Genomic DNA, 17,853 nt, shown 5'->3' with positions numbered 1-17,853 from the left:
AGAAATCTGCGTAATCTTTGTTAGGAAGACTATTACCTTACCTTTTTGGAAATAAGATAGATGAGAGAAAACACATTCAAAATGCGATTTAATTTTTTTTTTTAATTTCTGAATTTGTTATCTTGGAATGTGGGTTAGGAACCTAACCTTTTTGACAGGAATCCATACCATAAGGCAGAAATGGTAATCAGTTTAAGGATCAGAAGCAGTGAGCAATAACAAAAAAAAAAACAAACAAACAAGCAAGCTCTGAAGTAAAAAAACTGATATGAAATTACTTACTTAATACTTAATACATTTACAGTCTGACTAACATTTTACGTACAAGCTAGAATAACAGCTTCACTAATCATATGGTAAACTGAGAGTTAATTTGGGAACAAGTGTACAGAGTAGGATGAGATTAGGGTGCGAACTAGGAGTAACAAGTGTACAACAAAAAAGGGGGGGGGGGGCACAGAAGTACAATGCAGAAGTTTATAGAGAGAGTAAAAATAGCTCTTTGCGTAATAAGAACAGAACCGTGGATGATGAGAGTTGCAAATGATAAGTCTCAATGCCTGACAGACAAATAAAATGGACTTTTGTGTTTTCTGTGTTTTGCACCATGAAGGCATTTTGACAGTTGCAAAGGGTGATAAGGGGAAGAGCACATTCAACCAGGGAAATAAATAAGGATTTTTCTACAGTTTACCTTGACTCAGAGGCAAAGTGGCTAATGGACTTTTAGCAATGATGAAGTCTTGAAAGGATTTTTTTAAGATAACAGTATCAACACACTGGGTCTAAGTTTACATTTTTTATTATTAATTATAAGAGTATGTTGATCACAGAGGGTTACCCAACACATCTATGAGATGGATGGGTATCTTTGCACCTATTTTTTCTGGGGTGCCAAAAAACAAGGGCTGGATTTGAAAGCATTTAGTAGAATTTACTACTGAATTGCCAGGGACAAAGATTCTTAAGTTGGTTTTAAGGAAAGATGGATATCATTATCACTTTACTTTCTTTCTGGATAAAGTATGGACTAGATTTTGGGGAGGTCAGACAGGAGATAATTTATGAAAAAGTAAAATGAATATAGGTCCAAGGATGGAGGCCTTGTAACCCCAAAAACATGAGTGTTGGTAGTCTGAGTGGTTAGGACCATAAATTAAGGTAATACAATGGTTAGGTAAGTATGATTTTAAGCCAAGAGCAATATCAGTGAAGGTTAAGCTGAGCTAAGTTACAGAGGAGAAAAGAGTGGTCAACCATATCAAAGATATTTTTTAAGGCAATGAAGGTTGCTCCTGTAATGAGGACCTTCTCCATGCTGGCGAAAATAAAATCCTATTAATGAATTAAAAATGAATTTTCCAAAAATGTTTAAAATTAAGTCTCAGTCCTACCCCATTTACTTTTATATATGTGCATTAATCAGTTTCCAATACAAGTCCCACAATTTATTGATTAGCCTGCCATCTATGAAAGAAACAAGAATACTATTCTTATCAAAAATGCCTTATTGGATGAGCTTATCCAGTTACTGAACTGGCTCACAAACAATTGACATCCTCAATTCCCACAAAACAAAAATACATTAATATATAAATAAAACATGCTTTTGGATATCAAGCAGAGAATCTCTGCCTCAGTAAAATGGACAATTTAACTTATGAATCAGCTGCCAGTGGAAACTTACACTAACTTTAATAGCTGGGAAACTATTGTGATTAAAACCTGCCTGCCAATATCACAACAACAAAGTTGAAGCCAAGATTTACACCCTCCTTTTATGTGTGCAAAATATCCCACTTCATTACTCCACAGGGGAAAAGACATCTTACTGGCCCAGATGGAATATGAATTCTCAATCACAGTACTCACCTTCAACAAGAAGCTTAAATCCCTTCAATAACATCTAACAGCAGCTGCATATTTGTCTCTCTCTTGCACCAAAAACAGACTAACACTGCTCAGTCCTTAAAAAAGCCAAATTAATACCCAATGAACAAAATGCACCCTCCTTCTCTCATCCCTAACATATATACATCTTAACATACACACTTTCCCCTTCTTCTACAGTTTACAAGAACAACCCCCCTCCAACATCAGATCCATCTCCCAGGATGCTTCGGTCACCTCAAGACAAACTCTGGAGCTCAGACCACAGCTTCTCTGTAATAGCCCCACACATTTGGGTATCTTTACCAGTTGAACTGTGCTTTGCCCCCCAATTAACTCAAAGACTGAGTAAACTAACAAGTTCCTTCACTAAAAAGTCAAATGCAAATAATTCCAAGTAGGCAATATCGTATGAGAAACTTACATTTTATATAAGCTTTTCATCTTCACAGCCAGCCAGCCACCCCCCCACTTTCTTCCTATCTTAAAAGCATCTGAAAGTATAGCAATCCAAGACTGCATTCTTCTAGAGTGCAACTATCTACTGATTGACACTATGTATCCATGGTAGTATTGTTATTTGTATTTTATGCTTTCTTTGTCCTTCTGTCTCAGTGATGCTTCACTGTTCTTATTTTATTACAGGTGGTTTCACTGACTACATCCTTACAGTTATTCCCATTCTCAGCACTTTGTTACATACTTTCATACTTTTATTACATTCTCTCTTGGGCAAAGCCTGTAAATGGTCCATATAGTTCAGTGCTCCACCTTCGTTAACAAATGGATATACATTAAAAATAAATAAGCAGATACATAATTCATTCATAAAGTATGGCTTCTAGTGAAATGGTCCTCTGACCTGGTACTGTACAGCAGTTAAATGTAAAACTTGTAGCTTGGCAAGAGGACAGGCAAATGTTAATTTCTGGAATACCCTGAAACACACAGTTTAATGTAGAGAATCTAATTTCTGTAACTTTAATACTGCTGTTTCCACATCATATCTTCTTCCAGTGTGTACTACACTGGGCCATGTTACTCTGCAGTATCCATTCCAGCTTGCACCCCCATTCCATTTTTTTGTTGTAGTAAATTATGGCAATGCAACTGATTGTTTTAATGTGCATACATTTGCTACACAATACAGGAAGTAATATTTGCAAGAACAAAAACAGTTGTCAGAGCTCTACTCTGTTTATTAACTAATTATTTCTAATTTCATCAAGATGCCACTGACTACCTGCTCTTCCACGAGAGCACCCATGCCTGTCATGTAGTCATCAAAGGAAAGCACACGCAACACATGACTGGATGAAAGGGATTTTCATTAAGCCAACAAAATTTAATAAATGGAATCAGCTAAACTAAAAATCTGCATGGAGTATATGAGGCACAGCGAAAAGATTAGCACATTTTATGTACACACATCAAATGAACTCTCTTTCACCACCTTCGGAAGATATAAACCTTAAAGAAGGAAAATATATATAAGAAATATAGATAGCCTCCCTGAAAAGACTACAATCTAGAAAAAAAGCCAGAGACTTATCTGGCATTCTTCTCTGAATAAGAGAGACTGCTAAATGGAGTACTGAAATATATGCTGCAGTACAACAGATTTGCTGCACAGACTAGGTATGATTTTCCTGCATGATATATCCAGGTTGTAGGCAGTGAATAATGCTAACCTGTCGTTTTCCTTGGTACCTGCACCATGAAGCTGGCCATCGATCCAAATACGTGAAAATTTGTCATCCTTGCTGCTTAAACTGTTGTGTTGCGGCAGCACCAGAGCATTTTGCAAATACATTGAGAACTACAGCAGGATCAAAAGGCACAGCCTGGAGCCGGTAATAATCTGATGGAAGGGGAACCTCTGGAGCTCTCCAAGATAAGGAAGGATGGCTATATAAAACACCTTTTTAAGTATCTTGAGATTAATGCAAATCGGACAAAACTGTGTTGCTACAAAAATCTGGATTATGCAGACCCAGACTTACGTAGTCAGATGATGTAGATCCAAAATGTACTTCTGTTCTTCAAACATTTTTTATAGGTATAGGAATATATGGCATAACATTTTCTCTCCTCTTGCACCAAACAGACTGCATAAACTCTACCCTAAAGCTAAAAGAAAATCACTTTGTTCTCTAACAAAGGAATGTGTGGGAGGTCAAACATAAATTAGGACTTAAACGGCATGAACACATCTTGTGCTGTCATCTGTTGTAGCCACCTGTCTTTTGTGACTGAGTTTTACTGTTGAAGGAAGTGGAGTAGTTTACCTTCTTACACATGGATCTGACTAGTAAGACAGTGAAATTATATATGAGTAAATGAAAAACAAATCAACAATGGAAAGCCCTCCAAAAAAAAAAACAAAAAAGAAAAAAAAAAGACTTGAAATATTATTTTTAAAGGGACCTTTCTTTACCTCCATCTTCAATTTCTAACTCTGACTTCTTTCTATAAAAGTATAAGCCTTGATATAATCAATCCTGAGATTTAGCCTGTGCATTAAGAGTGAAATATGTTATCCTGCTCCACTTGCACTGGCCCAGTGACATGCAGATATCTATAACTCTAAAAGTCAAATCATTATAGTCAATCAACATATTTAATAGGGTACTGAATTGCCTCTGGAGTGTCATTTACATATCCAAGAATTCTTCCAGTACGTCCTATATCTTAACTTAAAAGTGCGCATACAACATTATCGTTATATTGTGATACTATGCTTTGTAAGCCTACAAAGGGATACACTGTGCTGCAAAGAAAGTACAGTTGTATACGTAAGCTTACCGTTACACTACATGCTTGAATAGATCACCTTTGCAGAAGCCAAAGCTGTGTGAGTTACATCCTCCCAAGGATATGATAGCCAGACAGAATCCATAGCTTTTGGGCACCTTCCATATGCTCCAACCACTGATGGGCACAAGCAGAACAATAGAAAATCAGTAGTTTGGACACAAAACCATTAAGAGCTTTACTGACAAAGAAAAATGGAGTCTAGAGCCTTGATATTCAAGTATATGTTAGTAACTAAAAATGAAAAGTCCTCACCCTGGCAAAAAACATTGTATCAAACAAAGGGAGTGGATGGAAGGAATGGCTACTGCTACTGCAAGGTGACTTACACAGCTGTTCTGCGTTCCTCATTGGATCATTGTTTCAGTAGCCTAAGCTGTATGGGTAGACTGCCAGAGCTTAGATGGACTGGGAGGAGGAAGTCTAAGGGTCCACGAGTCCCTGGAAAATGATACTGGCAAAACCTCCTCTAGACCTTGAAAAAAAATCTAGTTTATAGTGTTTATGCACTGAGGACTAAGATACTGCCTTTAGAATACTTCTAGAGTCCAGTCCTTTCTAAAAAGACACTAAAGAAGCCAAGTCCCTGGTACAATGGGCCCTAACCCTGCCCAGATGTGACTTGTGGTGGGAATAACAAAAGGTAATAGTATTTAGGTTTTGGAAAGAACATGAAGATGGATAGCTAGGTAATATCTGAAACCATTTTAGGTATAAAAGTAGGCTTTGTTTCAAGGATATCCTTTACTTAAGAAACTGAGATAAGGTTGACCTTCCATAAGCGCCTGTAACTCGCATACTGTTTTTGTAGATGTCAGAGCAATAAGTAACACTGTTTTCCAAGTTAAGAACCTCAATTCAGCCTGATGAACTGGTTCCAAATAGCAATAAAGTTATTTTGTCCAAAAACAAAACTAAGATCCCAAGAAGAAACCGTTTCCTAGATGGATGAATATTTAGAACCCCTTTCAGAAAATGCTTACGTTGAGAGAAGGTAGAAAGGGGGGGGGGGTCTTTGGGCAAGCAAGCAGATACAGCCAAAAGATGCAAAGAAAGGCCATGGGATAGCAAATCACAGAAACACTGAAGAACCAGAGGCATGCTGGCCTTAAACAGGTCCTGATTCTTACTATGGCACCAACTATACTTGATCACAATGAAAATTATGTTTTCCAGGCCTGTTTGCAAAGAATCCTGGAGCAGAATTTCTTTAGCTGTTGGTTGTAAATGGAGGCACACAGATATATTTGAGGAGTTCCCACAACTGGATCAATTCCTGGAAGATCCTTTGGTTCAATATCTATTTGTGATGGTCAGTCCTGGTCCTGTTCAACTTGTCGGCAATAATGTTTTGCTCTGACAAAATGTGAAAATCCTCAACTCCTAATCCTTTCCTTGGATGGAATTGCTTATCCTCAGTTATCCAAGGTAGATCCCACTAGATATGAGCCAGAAATAACTGGATGGATGAGTTGAGGAACCAAAAAAAAAAACTGTAACACAATCAATGAATAATATAAAAAATATAATAAATAATCTGCGGTGTTATAAATCCATGGTTTTTGCTTATAACCTCTATAAGATAAATCTCAGGAGCCTGGTGTGTTTTTTCATAATTTTTATTGATCTTCCAATATGACAGAATGTAGAAAGCCTGTAGGTTTAGATTGTACTAATCCCCAGCTACCATGGTTAGTCTGTAGACAAGGTAGGATCTGGAACTCCCCTATCTATGCACATCACTGTGGTGTTGAGTGTGACAACTTGTAAAGGTCTTGGATTCCAAATATGATTCAGAGAGTTGACAGCCTGACATTTATGTAATCTGGTCTGTTTTGTTTGTCCCACTGACCCTGAACTTTCACCCCATGGAAACAAAGCAAAGTCCCAGACATCCGTTGTTACAGACTGAGTAGGGGCTGCAAGGGAAAAGGAAAGACCTTGATTCTGATATATTTGGTTTCTCTACCACCAAAACTCCCTTTTTACAAATACCAGGACTGGAATCTAAAAAGCCAAGGGGTGTTGGGGCTGGCACCATACTGATTTGAAGAACCATTTTATTTTCTTCATTTGATATCTGGCTAAAGGAATCATGAGGCTCACACATACCACGAAACCCAGAATCCAAAGATATTCCTTGGCTGAAGACTAATTGGAAACACTCAAGAACAGATCTCTGTTGAGGCTTACTTTCTTCTGAGGGAGAAAAGCCCTCTCTAGTGATCTATCCAGCAGGCATCACAGAAACACTATTCAGTGAGAAACAATAAGAAAAGATTTCTAAATATTCAACTGGAATCCCACACTGTGAAAGAGATATTTTACAATAAAAGAGATTCCTGACATTTTGAAAAATGACTCTGCAAATGTACTACAATCATCTAAATATGGAAACATGTACATGTTTGCAATCTGCAATGAGCTATCACCAACTCCAGATACTTTGTAAACACCCTTGGTGCTGTAGATAACCTAAGGGGTAACGCAGAGAACTGAACTTGTAAGCCAGATGCAGAAAAATCTTAAAAAATCTGAAATCCTTGGAAATTGTAATGTGATAACAAGGATTATATATATTTAATATTACCAAAAAACTGAAATAAGAAATGAAAGGTAACAGAGTTAGAATGGACAGCATTTTGGATTTTGGAACCTTCCCATGCAGGTTGAGAAAGGAAAGGAATACAACTGGCCTCCAAGATGCTTCATTCTTTAGCATCAGAAAAAAAAATCTTGAATAAAATCATCAGCCTGCTTGATCTGGGGCACTGGTTCTATCACAAACAGGAAGAGCATACATTGCATGACTGTAGGAAACAGGGAAGGACCACAGCAGCAGATGGTCTGAATAATTATTTGTCAAAATCTCAACTTTGACTTATTCAGGTAGATTTTCTGAGCATAAACATGCAAATCATGTCATAACTGAACTAGCAGCAGCTCCTCTAGACAACATCAGTAGTAAAGAGTACTTTAAAGAATGATTCATCACCCGAGAAACAGAAGCAATCGAAGAATTCAGGGAGCATTTATTCTCTAAAGAAGGAAAATTAGCAGTTTTTTTTTTTTTATTTTCAAAGGAGGCCAGCAAAACCTCTAACATGCAAGCCTGGCAGTTTCAAATTCTGAATGTCAATACTGCAGAAGAATAAACTCTTTTCCCCAAATCTGTCAAAGGCTTTCTCATCCTTATCAGAAGAAATTCCCAAAATGTTTGACCACAGATGGTTTTGTCAAGGGAATCACTGCAGGAACAGATCTGGGGTCAGAAAACAGAAATTCATAAGTCTGAGGAACATTTGCCTATTTAGGGGATGAGGAGCTAACAATCGGGCAAACTGCAAGTTGTTAAAAGCTGGTAACAAAAGAAGAGCAGCTGCAGGCTGTGGAAAATGTGGCTGTAATAAATCAAAATATTTTTTTTCTGAGAAACATGAATATCACTCTGTTCCCACAGATATAATTCTTTCAATTTGGTAATGGTTTCAGAAAAAAGATAACTCTTTGGGGCCAATGTCAGAGGCATCATTTTCTTCCCAATCAGATTCTTCTGCTTGAGCAAAATTAACAGAAGAAAACCCATTCCAGTCAAGTCTCTGTTACTCTGACTGAGAATCTTCTTCTCTTCCGGCTGTTCCCGTTAGTGGTTGCCACAGCGGATCATTTGTTTCCATTTCTTCCTGTCCTCTGCGTCTTGCTCTGTCACACCAACCAACTGCATGTCCTCCCTGACAACATCTTCTTTCGGCTTTTCCCGGTTAGGGGTTGCCACAGCGTAACTCCGGTTCGCTAATGATTGGCAGTAGAATTTTTCTACGGTGCAAAAATGCCAGCTCGATGCCCAACCTTCAACGAAGGCACGCCCTATGCATGTCTTTCGAATGCCACTCGACTGCAGGGAGGACATGCAGACTTCACACAGAAGGCGCTCCTGCTGAGAATCAAACAGGAGAACCTCTTGCTGAGAGGCGACAACGCTACCGCTGCACCACCATGGCTACTCCTCTCTCACCACATCCATAAACCTTATCTTAGGCCTTCCTCTTTTCCTCTTACCTGGCATCTCCATCCATAACATTCTTTTCCCAATATACCCAGCATCCCTCCTCAGCACATGTCCAAACCAATGCAATCTCACCTCTCTGACTTTGTCTCCAAACCGTCCAACCTGAGCTGATCCTCTAATATACTGATTCCTAATCCTGTCCATCCTTGTCACACCCAGTGCAAATCTTAACATCTTTAACTCTGCCACTTTCAGCTCTGACTCCTGCCTTTTTGTCAATGTCACAGTCTCCAACCCATACAACGTAGCTGGTCTCACTACCCTCTTATAGACCTTCCCTTTCACTCTTACTGGTACCAGTCTGTCACAAATCACTCCTGACACTCTTATCTACCCATTCCACCCTGCCTGTACTCTGTTCTTCACCTCTTTTCCACACTCACCATTACTCTGAACTGTTGATCCCAAGTACTTAAACTCATCCACCTTCGTCAACTCTACTCCCTGCATCTTCATCATTCCTCTATCCTCCCTCTCATTCACACACATATATTCTGTCTTAGTCCTGCTGACCTTCATTCCTCTCCTCTCTAGAGCATATCTCCACCTCTCCAGGGTCTTCTCAACCTGGTCCCTACTCTCACTACAGATCACAATGTCATCTGCAAACATCATAGTCCATGGGGCCTCCTGTCTGATCTCGTCTGTCAACCTGTCCATCATCATTGCAAATAAGAAAGGGCTCAGAGATGATCCTTGATGTAATCCCACCTCCACCTTAAATGCATCTGTCACTCCCACTGCAGACTTCACCACTGTCAAACTACCCTCGTACATATCCTGTACCACACTTACATACTTCTCTGCCACTCCTGACTTCCTCATACAATACCACAACTCCTTTCTAGGCACCCTATCATATGCATTCTCCAAGTCCACAAAGACACAATGCAACTCCATCTAACCTTCTCTGTACTTCTCCATCAACACTCTCAGAGTAAACATCACATCTGTAGTGCTCTTTACCGGCATGAAACCATACTGCTGATCACTAATCATCACCTCCCTTCTTAACCTAGTTTCCACTACTCTTTCCCAGAACGTCAAGCTGTGACTGATCAGTTTTATCCCTCTGTAGTTACTACAGCTCTGCACATCACCCTTATTCTTAAAAATAGGTAACAAAAAACTTTTTCTCCACTCCTCAGGCATCCTCTGACTTTCCAGGATTTCATTAAACAATCTGGTTAAAAACTCCAGTGTGATTTCTCCTAAGCACCTCCATGCTTCCACTGGTATGTCATCTGGACCAACAGCCTTTCCATTCTTCATCCTCTTCATAGCTGCCCTTACTTCCTCTTTGCTAATCTGTTTCACTTCCTGATTCACTATCCCCATATCATCCAACCTTCTCTCTCTCATTCTCTTCATTCATTAGCCCCTCAAAATATTCTTTCCATCTGCTCAACACACTCTCCTCGGTTGAGTACGTTTTCCTCACTATCCTTTATCACCCTTACTTGCTGCACATCTTTCTCAGCTCGGCCCCTCTGTTTAGCCAATCAGTACAGGTCCTTTTCTCCCTCTTTAGTGTCCAGTGTTTCATACAACTCTCCATATGCCTTATCCTTAGCCTTTGTCACCTCTCTTTTTGCCATGCTCCTCATCGCCTTATACTCCTGTCTACTTTCTTCATCTCTTTGACAATCCCACCTCTTCTTCGCCAGCCTCGTCCTCTGTATACTCTCCTGTACTTCCTCATTCCACCACCAGGTCTCCTTGTCCTCCTTCCTCTGTCCAGATGTCACACCAAGCACCTTTATAGCCATCTCCCTTACCATCTCTGCTGTAGTTACCCAGCCATTCGGTAACTCTTTACTGCCCCCCAGTGCCTGTTTTAACTCTTCCCTGAACTCCACCTCACAATCACCCCTTTTCAACTTCCATCATTACTCTGACCAAGAATCAGTCCCAGAAATAGAGGGAATTTGTTTTCTTTTACTAGTCGGTGAGAAATTAAAGCGTATAAAGGGTTAGGAGCTTGAAGTAAGCCCTTAGCAAAGTCTAAATCTTACTTGTCCAAGGTCAGAGAGAAAGGGAAAGTTACACGTTTTAACATTCTCTTTCTGTTTTCTAGAAGATCGATTCAAAGCAGGTACACCAGCTCAGGAATCAGGCACATTAGCCTTAGCTATCCCCTCCTCCGAGACCAAAAAGAGTGTTTTTTCTATATCCACACAATCACAGAGGATGTGTCTAACTCCTGGCCCTTGTTGGCTGCAAGGACCACACCAGAGAGATTCAGGAAAAAAATGAGTGGTCTGAGAGACTAGATAAGATCACAGCAGCCACCCCATCAGTTGAGGTGGAGAAGAAGCCCAATGCACTGACAAAGGCTCCCTATAATTTCTTGTTTTCCTGCAACCAGAAGAAGGAAGGAAGAAACAAGGAACCAGTAGCCTGCTCCATGGTTCAGCCATGAACAGCATTGATGTAGAGAGAAACAGAAACAAACAGTATTTATGAAAAGAACTGCACAATGCCAGCCTTAAAAAAATTACCCAAACCTCTAACAACAATAAATTAGTTAATAAAATCAAAATTTGATTTACAAATTTATTTTTTTAAAACAAATTTTTTCACAGAAAAAATATGACAATTGTAAGAATTCCCTGATAAATATCTCTTGTGGCAGTATGTTACTCTAGCAGCCCTACCTACAAAAAAAAAAAAAAAACTGTAAAACAATTTTCATGAAAATAAAAATTTGCAGATTTTCCCCTGAAGTGTACCTATCTGGCCAGCTTTGAAGAAGCAATAGCCATCCATTGATTCTCTGAAGCCTACAAAAAAGCATGCTTTGACAGTAAGAAAGTTCTGAATGGTTTGGCACCCAAACCATTGATTTTCTGTGGCTTTACTTGAGCCCATCAGCAGTTGAAGCCTGTGGAAGGTGCCCGAAAGCTTTGGATGCTGAATGGCTGCTGCAAAAGTGATCCCATGATGAACATGGTACAAATATTCTTTGCCTAAGGAAGGGGAAAAGCACTCTTTTATTACACAATACAATCTTAATACTACTGGAGCAAGGTATTCTAGCAAAATTTGTGACCCAGTCCTAAATGAAGAATATTAAGCACACATTTATGGTAAAAGCAGGTCCAGCCATGACCTTGAAGGCATCTCTAGACAATTGTTGAAGGCAACCAATGAAGAAGGCATACTTCTTATAGGTGCATACTAGGCTAATGACCACCAGGGCCTTTATCAGCTTAGCCATGCAATCAAACCCAATTGTGTCTTTATGTATCATGGCATTTATTAGGAGTGGGTATGGCAGACGTTTCTAGAGGTTATGTGAGTTTGGGCATTACTGTCTGCCTCTGTCTATCAGAGACATGGGAGCCAGACCTGGGGTGAATTTCCAATCTCCCATTCACTGGTCCAGGTTGGACTCTTAGGATAAGAGTTGGAATCTGCTTCACATGGATGGGGAGCCTGTTCCAAAGCATGGGATCCTTAGAGAGACTTACCTGTCTTGCTGACATGTCTTATTTATGTCACAAGCAAAATTTAAATCCTAGGATTTAGGGATTCTAATGCTGTACATTTTGTGGATGTGCTGGATCTGGGGATACCTTGTATGCTAGGCACAAATCACCTCTCATCAACCTCCAAGAGACAGAGTACAGAGATAAGGCTTTAAGGCGGGTCACACAGGACAATGTGTTTATACCCTGGATTCTCCTGGTAAGAAACTTCTGTAGTCATTCCAACATATATGTTTGGTCAGGTACATGCCAGAAGGGGAATTATACTCAATGGTGGGTTTGATAAGGACTAAATAAAGTGGCACTATGACTTCCTTGGACCTGGATAATATGCCCTTACTTTTAAGTTGGGCAACTAAAAATGATTTTCTTACTACATTGGACACATGGTGGTCAAAGACCTGGATTACTGTCTACATATGTTCCCTCATCCCTGACTACTGGTTCAACTCTTATGGGTGCCTTAGTGATGGAGTAATTAGCTTGGGAAGCAGTTTTCCCAAAAGAAACTGTAATGCATTTCTTGGCACCAAGTTTTAGTCTGTGACTTTGCCACCAGGCATTTGTCTGTGTTAGAAGTTATTGTAAGATGTTTGTGTCATGGGAGGAAATCTATGATAGCTCCCAATTTGCATTCATCTCCAAATTGGTCAGCCAAAGGCCCTTGACATTAGCCTTTACTTCCAAGAAGTAGATGCCAAATAGGAGTGATCCCAGCACACAGCCCTGATATAACCCACTGGTGACTGCTCTCAGAGTGGTGGTATTATCACCAGTCCTGACTTCCTGGATTCTATCTGTGAGCCACCTGGCAATCCACTAAGTTTTGTAGGGGTTTATACCTAGTTTAGTGAGTTTGTCAGCTATATCTGAGTGGAGTACTGTATCAAACATCATAATCAGGTCCAGTAGGCAGTATGCATCACTTCATAATCTATATGTAACAGGAGTTGTCAGACTGACCTCTCTTTCCTGGATCTCCAAATTTTTTGAAAACAAACTTAGGGGTGAAGACATGAAAACATTTGCTAGGTGTCTTTTATTTTGTACTAACATACAGCTCAAAATTCTGGTTCAATACGTTAATGATATCTATGGCATCTGAAGTAAAAAAACAAATCAAATTAATACATGTTTGACAAGATGGACTAAAATAATAAACAGATTCATAGATATTCAAAGTCACCAAGTCTCATAACCATTCTCACCTTGCCAGCACCCTCTCTCAGGCAGTTCCTCTTTTTGTCAATCCCAGAGTAGATTTGTAGATACAAAACCAGTCAAATAGTTTATGTTTAAAGAAAGATAATGAGCCACACTTATTAACATGCAGAATAAGTTTACTCCAAAGGTATGGGAGGCAGTGGGTTATAGCTTATTACTCATCAAGTTTTATTTATCTGTCAGTGAAGTTTATGTCCTTGGCTCTAGTACTGGTGAAGATAGTGACCTTGCAGAGAAAAAAGAAGTTAAGTACCACAACTTTCCATCTGTGTTGTCCATTTTCATTCTTCCTCAACGTACGGGTTTGGGTCTCACTCAGCCGTTACTCCAGCTCTTGAAGACCAACAAACTCTCAAGCTCCTTTCCTAGCCACAATACAACAAGCCTAACTCCCCTCAGATCCTTTTTACAGCTTGAGAGAGAGAGATAAAGAAAAAACGAAAAATAATTGCCGTAAGTGGAGTTCAACACAAAGAACATGGGCAGTCTTTGATGTCCTTGAAAATCTCATTCCTCCACAAGTTGTTTGAGGGGGGTGGAGGGTGGGGATTTGAGGAGGAATGAAAATGAACAATACAGATGGAACACTGTGGTAAGTACAGAACTTCTTTATCTGATGTTGTCAACATTCATTCATTTCTCAATATATGGGACAGAGTCCCCAGCTACCTAAATTCCTGAGTGGGTGGACTCTAAGGAGGGATATTCCTGAGTATGGTTTAAGCCAAGGCCGCTCTTCCCCTGGAGACCAGATCCAATTTGTAATGAGTGATAACGGTATGAGGATTTTACCAAGTAGCGGCCGCACAAATATCATCCATGGATGCTCTAGTCTGAAATACAGTGGAAATAGCCATAGATCTAGTTGAATGATTCTTTAATGGTTTTGGTAGGGGGAGAAATTCAATTTAGTATAGACAAATGAGATGCAAATTGTCAACCATCTGGCTATAGTTACCTTTGTGACTTATTTGCCCATCTTGTGATGAGCAAAGGAAACAGAGAACTGGTCTGTCTGTCTAATTTGTGTGAATGGGCGTACCTTCGTTGAAGGTTGTGCATCAGGGCCGGCAACTCAGCACGTAAAAATCTACTGCCAATCATTAGTGGACCGGAGTTCCGCTGTGGCGACCCCTAACTTCCGAAAGACACAACAGCAAAAAAGAAGATAATGCTTGAAGTTCTGAAATTCTTATAGCAGATGTAATCGCAACTAAGAAGATAGTCTTCCAGGTTAAGAATTTTAGATCACCCCATTTAGCTGCAGGTTCAAAGTGGGATTGTGTCAAGGATTGTAGTACCAAATTTAAATCCCATGGTTGTATAAGATCTTTGTAAGGAGGTCTAAGTAGAAGAGTACTTTCAGAAATGCTTTGCGTAGTTTAGAGGAAGCCAGGGAAGAATTCTGAAACCCCACATGCAAATTTGAAATAGCTGCAAGTTGTACTTTGATAGTCAATGAACTAGCACCCTCATTAAATAAACTCACTAAAAATTCAAGAACAGAATGTATTGGAGCTGAAAAGGGTTCTATCTTTTTCAGTTCTGCCCAACAAACAAATCTTTTCCATTTACTTCTGTAGCATTTCCTCAAAGAGGGCCTATGGGATGATAACAGAATGGAATGGACAGGCAAAGAGACCATAGGTTGCCTAGCTATCAATGGAATTGGAGAAACCACACTGCCAGCTTAAGGTTTGAGATGTCTGCGTGAATCATGCCTGTTGGGTGAGACAGAATGTCTGGAGTTGGATCCAGAATCCAACATGGGTGCAGAAGATTAGGCCAAAGGAAGGGGAAATAAATTTGTTGAGGCCAGTAAGGTGCAATGAGGAAAAAATTTGCTCTTCAACCTGGCTGTTTTCTGGAGGAATTTGGGAATTAAAGGAGTCGGGGGATAAGCGTACACCAATCATGGACTAGAGCATTCCTCAGTGACTCCTCCGGAGGGGGGAATTAGGGCAAAGAAGCTCCTGCACTTGTTTAGGGGAGATGCAAAGAAATTGCAGCAAGGCTGGCCCCACTGATGGAAAATCATGTCCGTCATTTTGTTGCTGACAGACCACTCACAGGTAATAAGATGGAGCTGCTCAGATTATATGCTATTGAAGTGGACTTCCCTGGAATATGCTTTGCAATTAGAAAGTGGTTGGAAGAAAATCGCCCACTGTCACACCTTCACATCTTCTCGACACAGGGGGTAAGATCTGGTTCCTCCTTATTTGTTTATGTACCAAACTACCGACATGTTGTCCATTTGGATCTCAACTATTCCAAGAGGGACAGAGTTTTGGAATGCTTGCAATGCCAAAAGCACTGCTCTGATTTCTATAACAATGATATGCAAGTTGGCCTCCTCGGGGGACCAAGCGCCTTAGACCGTCTTCCGCAGAAAACTGCCCCCCCCCACCCAATCTGGGAAGTATCTGTGGTCACTGTGGCCTTGGGCTAAGGAAGAATAAAGGGACGGACTAGCAACAGTTGTTATGTCTGCATCCACCAGAAAAGATACCGCTTGCATGCCTGAGTTATTCTTATCTTCATTGACATGGGTTGTGGGAGAACTGACCATTGTGTTTGTACCATCCATTGCAGAATTCTCATGTGATATCCTGCTAAAGGAACTAAGACTATTGCGGCTGACATTGATCCCAGGTTTTGCAGAATCAACTGGGCTGAAATTTTGGTACTGCCAATTATTTTCTTGACCTGAATTCTTATGCTTTGTACTCTCAGAAGGGGAAATGATGCTACCATAGAAACTGTGCTGAATATTGCTCCTATGACTTTCAATGACTGGGTCGGTTGTAATTGGGATTTGTTGTGATTGATAGTTATTCCAAGATTTGAACAAGTCTGCAACACTCGGTCTCGAGCCTGTACCAGCTGATGCTTGGTCGGACTGGTACTGAGCCAGTTGTCCAAGTATGAAAACACATGGCATATTTGCAGTCTCAAGTGAGCTACTGCCATACACTTGGTGAATACCCTGGGGTAGTGGTGAGACCAAAGACCAGTGCTCTGAACTGGTAATGACTGGCTCCCAGCTGGAAGCGTAAGTACCTTCTGGATCATCTGTTCATTTTTATGTGATAGTACGCATCATCCTGAAGGTCTAGTGAGCACATCCATTCATCCTTTCTCAGAAAGGGCAGAATGGACTGAACTGTGACCATCTGGAACTCAGTGAGCGGAAATGACTTGTTCAACACACTCTAAAATTGGTCTCCAGTCCCCTGTTTTTTGGCACTAAAAAGGATCTTTAGTAAATTCTGGATTCTATCTGGTCTGGTGGGACCTCTTGGATGACTCTTTTCTCTAGCAGCTTTTGAATTTCCAGTGCTGCTGCCTCTCTCTGACTGGGTTGAATATTAGGGATTTTTCTGGGTAATGGGGGTGGAAGAGAACTGGGAATAACATAACCTCTGGAAATGATCCTCTGCACCCAAATGTCATTTATGTTTAGCCAGGCTGCTTGGTGCAGCAATAAGTGACCCGTGACTGCTTCCAGAGGCAGCTAATTGAGCCTCCATTCAGGGGCACTGACAAGGTCTATTGGAGGAGTTATCTCTAGACCCTCGGTTTGCAGCCCTCCTCTGCCACGGGAGCATCTTCTACCATTAACTCTCCCCTCCTGCCTCTGAGGGAACTACCTCCACGTGTGTCCTGGAAAGGACCAGAGACTTCCTGAACCACATCTTTCGACCTCACTGTCGATTCCTGAAAAGGTATGTTGAGGGGCTGAAAAACATACACCCATGGCAGATAGGGTCTTTCTGTCCTTCTTACACCTGCAGAGTGTGCCTTTCACTGTGGGGCCAAATAAGGAAGAACTGTCAAAAGGAGAATTGACAAAAGATGACTTGAAGGGCTTTGCAAAATCACACAGATGCAACCAGGCATGCCTCCTAATGGAAATGCCTGAACCCGCAGTTCTTGAGGCTCCTTCTGCAGCATATGAGATAGATTGAAGGGTAGCCATCTGTGAAGCCACAGAAGTTTGAACCTCTGCAGTAGTGGTCCCTAAAAGGGAGTTTGAAAGTTCCTTAATTAAGTCCCTTTGCAATGTCTTGAAATGTACCAAATAGTTTAGTGATCAGATAGTGAAAGTCGCTGAAGCATACACTCGCTTCCCAAATCTGTTTAGAGCCCTAATATTCCCTATTGGGGGTGGACAGTGGAAATCTTTTCCATGAGTTCCTTCTATGTAGCTGTTGCCATGACCATGGCATCAACTGGTACTCCCTTTCTCCAATGCTCTCTCCCTATCGGTGGAGCCAGAATCCTGTCCAGTGTCATGGGGACTGGCTCAATCATATCAGGTTCCTTCCATGCCTGCAGAGAAAACAAATCAATGAGTTCATC

At 40.6% G+C, this 17,853-nt stretch overlaps 1 protein-coding gene across 4 annotated transcripts in view; it reads right to left on the bottom strand.

The window, feature by feature from the left end:
- Nucleotides 1-17,853, bottom strand: part of DNAJC4 (DnaJ heat shock protein family (Hsp40) member C4) — a 2,281,272-nt gene that overhangs the window by 1,350,434 nt on the left and 912,985 nt on the right. The window lies entirely within an intron of this gene.

Source organism: Protopterus annectens, chromosome 6.part1, assembly GCF_019279795.1.
Source record: "Protopterus annectens isolate FY-2018-M chromosome 6.part1, PAN1.0, whole genome shotgun sequence".
NCBI classification, from domain to species: domain Eukaryota; kingdom Metazoa; phylum Chordata; order Ceratodontiformes; family Protopteridae; genus Protopterus; species Protopterus annectens.
Note: the sequence above shows the minus strand (reverse complement) of the source record. Positions and strands in the feature narration are given on the sequence as shown.